This window comes from Trichechus manatus, unplaced genomic scaffold (assembly GCF_000243295.1).
Source record: "Trichechus manatus latirostris isolate Lorelei unplaced genomic scaffold, TriManLat1.0 scaffold00101, whole genome shotgun sequence".
Lineage (NCBI taxonomy): Eukaryota > Metazoa > Chordata > Mammalia > Sirenia > Trichechidae > Trichechus > Trichechus manatus.
The window spans coordinates 2465886-2471489 of record NW_004444037.1 but is presented as its reverse complement, the minus strand read 5'-3'; the positions used below and the strand labels follow the sequence as shown (position 1 = coordinate 2471489).

Sequence of the window (5604 nt, the reverse complement as noted above, 5' to 3'; positions counted from 1 at the left end):
GCTGCAGAAAGAAGCTTTATTATTTCATCTATTTGGTCTACCACCTGGGAAAAGGCTCCAAGGTGGTTAAAAAGCTCCTTCTTGGCTGGAGGAAGAGGTTCAGGCAGTAGCCTTGGTGCCAGGGGAATCCAGAAGGGTCCTTCAAAGGTCACTGGGTTCTGGAGGTTCCTAGTCATGCTTGAAGGTGAGCTTTCTGAATAGATACTCACCTAGCTGGGCTTAGGGGCCTGCCAACCTGCTAAGGCTGGTCAGGTGGTTGTCCATCTTCTTGATGAGCTTCACCTCATTGTCTAGGAAATGGCTCTCGAGGAAGCCACAGAGATGTGAGTCCATTTGGGCAGAGCCCAGGGCATGCAGATCCAGTAGGGCCTGGTTCAGGTTCATCTCCAGGGCCATGATAGCTTCCATAGCATCCAGGGTTCTACTCCACTCATCTTGGGATGGTTTCTACACATCTTGGAAGAGGAAGTGGCCACTATGCTGGTTTTTCATCTTCAAGGGATGCTCGGCATCCTTGTACTTCTTTGCCAACTCATAAAAGAAGCAGCCCATGCCTTCCAAGACCACATTGTCATGGTTGAGATAGACACCCAGAGAGAAGTAGATGTAGGAGGTCCACAGATGCAGGTCCACCAGTTGGTTGACTGTGGCCTCGCCATCAGTGGAATAGTTTTGATGGACCTGGGAGCTTATGATTAGATGGCAATAAAGAGTTAAACACAAAACAAAACCAACCAACCAACCAACCAACAAATAAAATGGTGTTAGCTGGTCCTGGAAACTGAAGACGGCCAAGAGAATGGTCATGGAAGTTGCACCTGGAGAGGAGGTTGAAAGGAGATCAGAGGTTGGAGTAGGGGAAGTCCCCAGGTCTATTCTGTCCAGTGTTAAAGCAAGAAACAGATTGTGGGTCTGCTGGGCCCCCTTGTCAGATTCCAAACCGTTTTTCAAAAACAACAACAAAAAATTATTCATTTATTTATTGTGACAAATACATAGGTAACAAAACATCTGCCATTTCAACAGTCTTCACATATGCAGTTCAGTGACATTAATTATGTTCATCATGTTGTTCAAACATCACCCTTAACAGAAGCTCAGTGTCCCCTAATCCTTGTGTCTTCCTTTCTCTCTCCCTTCTGCCAGCCTCTTGTAACCACTAATAAACTTCGATATCTATACATTTGTCTATTCTAGATATTTCATATAAGTAGGATTATACAATAAGATTCCAAAACTTTTGTAGATATGTTTTAAGTTCAGGATAAAAGGAAATAAAGGACTGGATTTCCTAACCACTCTAAATCTTTCTCTTTCCGTTTTTTCTTGAAGACCACTCACTTGTCATTTAGTCCACATTGCTGGGTAGTGTTAATTTTATTTGGTTTGGGAGTATATTTGCATTTAATTTGACAATTATGTTCAGGTTCTTAGCTCCTCAAACACAAGAATTATGCCTTGTATATCTTCATATCCCCTGATATTGCTAAAAATAGTACTTGAAAACAGTAGATTCATTTCTTTGTTCGATTACCTTTGTGGAGCACATATTCTGTGTCATACACTGCGCTAGCTGGAGATTCAATGACAAAAGACATAGTATTAGTGCTTATCAAATATTCATATATTTCTCTTATTTTCCATCCTCCCTTATAGCTGGGCTGGGGCCATGTGACTAATTCTGACCAATAGACTGTGAATATTGAACTGGGTAGTTAAGAGTCAGCATGCCACCACCATCTCTCTCTTACCCTGATGTAGCAACCTTGGAAGCCAGATGTTGAGAAAGTAGCATCACAAGACGGAACCTGGATCCCTGAGTCATTGAATGGAGGAGAGCCTGGAGCCTCCACCAGACACACTGACTTTGTGTGAGTGAAAAACAAACTTGATGTTTTAAACCACTTTGATTTTTGGGTTTATCTGTTTCTACAGCAAAGTCTATTCAATCTTGAGACACTACCCTTAAGCAGTTCATAATTTTGTGTAAAATAAGTACTCATATAATTAATTTTTAGGTATGTAACTGGGAAATGAAGTAATCTGTGAACTCTGAGATTTTCAGTGGACTGAGAGTTCAATCTGATAAGATTCTCTGGGTTTTGGACTCCACTTTAACTATTTGTGCAAGTTTGGGGAAAAATACTTAACCTCCCTGTGCTGCCATTTCCTCATTTGTAAAATGTGAGGACTGGCCATTTTTGCTGCTCCACCTCTAACTTTGTTTTCTAAGCAGCTATGAGAGCAGAAGAAACAGAGACCATAAGTACAGTCATATTTTTATAATAAGAGGCACTTTTCTGTGATATATTGGTTAGGCCCTCACAACACTACACTTCAAGTAGGAGAAGGAGGCTGGAAGAGTTATTATCTTCTAACTCACGCATAGATCTTCCAGTATGTCTTCAGGGAAGCCATGAAAATTTGTTGTAATGCATTCATTACTATCAACAAGGATACCTGTTTTTCAGAAAGAGAATACCTACAACACTGTCAAACTCCTACTCAATCTTCCAAAACAGATATTATATCTTAGGGCAGTCTTTTCTTGAATATCTTCCCATTCTGTTACACAAAGTTATCCACTACCTTCTAGTTGCCATCTCTATGTTCCACACACACGTTAGTATTTACATATTCCACAGTATTTTATTATTATCTTTTAAAAACAGGTATCTCTGCTCTTCTGGATTATACATTTTACAACGACAGGGCTTTTCTTCATTATATCCCCAGGTTAACTCAGTGCCCAGCACCCTGTAGCCACCTAAGAAATGTTACTTAAATAAGTGAATGGCAAGCAAGTGAATCCTTCACAGTTACCCAATATTTTCTGGTTAGCCTGACTTGGAAATGGATGAGACAGTAAAAAAACAAAAAACAAAACAAAGCCCATTGCTGTTGAGTCAATTCTGACTCATAGTGACCCTTAGGACAGAGTAGAACTGCCCCACAGGGTCTTCAAGGCTGTAATCTTTACAGAAGCAGACTGCCACATCTTTCTACTGCAGAGTGGCTGGTGAGTTCGAACTGCTGCCTTTTGGTTAGCAGCCAAGCACTTAACCACTGTACCATCAGGCCTCCTGGATGAGATGGTACTATTCCTCAAATCAATCTTTTACATAACCCCCTATTTTTTTTTTTTTTTTAAAGATGGGCCTTTTCTAGGTGGCCTGCCATACGGTTGCATTACAGGAATCATGTTTTAGCTCTCTGGCTTCTTAACTTGTTTTGCAAGAAAAATAGAGATTTAATGCATTTGTGTTAGTAAAGAGCTTGAGATCTGCTTTGGAAAGTCACTTCAGAATGCCTAAGTGCTAGTATCATAATATTTATTAAGAATAGATGAATAGAATTCTTAAAATAGTCTTACTCATTGTGGTATCACTGAAAGCATGTTATACTAAATCCCATTTGTCTTGGATATAGGATTTCTCAGAGATGAATGGAAAGAGGAAATTAGTAGATTTTGGAGTGGAATGTATAAGAATGAACAATTTCTATAAAGGTCTCTTGTCTTAAAGTGACAAATGTTAGAAAAATGCATTTAGCTGCATCTACATAGGCCTGGTAATTACAAGTCTCATAAATGAACAAATCCTACATGCTACCAGGTGGAGTATGTCAGCAGCACCTATGTCTTGAAGTCTGCCCTTGGATGGGGACAGAAGAACTGCTAAGGGTCACTCCAGTCTAGGAGTTTGGCATGTTATTTACAGTCGTGTCCATTCTTTAGGGAAGGGAAGCTTCATTCTTGTGTTGTGTGAAGTTTGACGGCTTTTGGTATTCATGTCAGGCATGGAATTCTTTTTTTAAAATCTTTTCAATGTTGACAGAGAATTTGGTGGTCAGAGCCATTGCTGGTAGAGATGGGAAGTTACCTTCATTTGGGAGAACTTGGGCAGTGTCATGGTTTGAATTACATCCCCCCCAAAATGTGTAATATCAGTTTGTCTGGGCCATGATTCCTGGTACTGTGTGATTTTCCCGTATGTTGTAAAACCTGCCCCTATGATGTTAATGAGGGAGGATGGGTGGCAGTTGTGTTAGTAAGACAGGACCTGATCTACAAGACTAGATTGTGTCCTGAGGCAATCTCTTGAGATATGAAAGACAGAAGTGAACAGTGAGACATACCATCAAGAAAGCAGTGCTGGGAGCAGAGCACGTCCTTTGGACCTGGGTTCCTGCGCACGGAAGCTCCTAGTCCAGGGGAACACTGAAGAGAAGAAGCCTGACAGAGAGAAAAAGCCTTCTCCTGGAGCTGATGCCCTGAATTTGGACTTTTAGCCTTCATTGACTATGAGGAAATAAACTTCTCTTCATTAAAACCATCCACTTGTGGTATTCCTGTTGTAGCAGCACTAGATGACTAAGACAGGCAGTGACTCAGGGAGACAGCTGTAGGCAAAGGACGGGGCTCTACCGGATGATGCTAAACATTCTTGAGACGTGTTTTAAATATCTAGTCAAAACCACTCCCTTCTCGCCTCCCTACCACCAACGAAAAGCATGGGGGCGTGCTACTGCTCCTCTCATATCCGTTCTTTGCTCTGCCTTTTGGTTATGCAGTTTTCTCTGCAAAGGTACTCTTGATATTTAAATCTTGTTTTACTTTTATAAAAGTATATAGGGTCTTGCCCAGTGCCCCACAAAGACCCACCCTTTCTTAGTTTTAAGGAACGAACCTTCTAAAATTGAAAAGTTAGCTTGATTTTTGCTGTCGGAGAGTACTTACCTTACTATCATCCGCAAACATTTATAGACTGCCCATCCTGTGTAACAGTATCACTTCAATCATAGTAACAGTTATTGAAAGCTTACTTGGAAGTGCTGACACTGGGAAAATTCAGGGGACTTTCATAGTTACTGTGGAGCAGAAGTTAGAATACAGTCTAACTCATATAAGCTCAGCCTAGAACTTTATCAAAATGACTGCTCGAGAGCCATCCATGCTTAGGACCTCTCAGAAAGACAAATTTCGGTGGTCATCAGCTCCTCTAAACAGAGGGAGACAAATCCGTCCACCAAAGGGGAGAGAAGAAGGTTTGACTGGGTGTAGATGCAGGTAAGTGTGTTATGGTTGTGTGTAAAATGTGTGTGGGAGATGGGAGTGGAAAATCATTCTAGCTGGATGACGATATTATTCTCTCTGAAGTAGAACTAGAGGTTTTCTACTGAGAGTGATCCAGGGTAGGGGACTTGAAGAGTGTGGCTAGTACTCAGAACATTATGTAGATTAGCAGATGAATTTTAAAATCACAACAAATATAAATTTCAGTAAATTACGGAACTTAATTTTCTGCTCTGTCACTTTTATTACTTATTTTTTTCCTCTGGGATGGAGGATGGCAGTAAAATTCTCTGGGTCTGTGACTTCATCAGATAGCACTTATTCTTATAGAATGGCAGAGCACTGGCTGATATTGAGATGTCATTTAAAAAATGAGATTTAATGTAGTATCAGGATGCATGGGACTTAATATTATCTGCCATTGGAAAAGCTGGGGACTAAGATCTTCCTAGGTCCCAGTGATTTTTCATTAACTCTGAGAGGCTAGATAGAAGACTGTTGTTGTCGTTAGCTACTGTCAGGTTGACCCC

The 5604-nt window shown here is 40.8% G+C and overlaps 1 pseudogene; it reads right to left on the bottom strand.

Annotated features, from left to right (window-relative positions):
* Positions 1 to 219: 219 nt before the first annotated feature.
* Positions 220 to 4749, bottom strand: LOC105756628 (ferritin light chain 1 pseudogene; annotated as a pseudogene).
* Between the last annotated feature and the right edge of the window lie 855 nt (positions 4750 to 5604).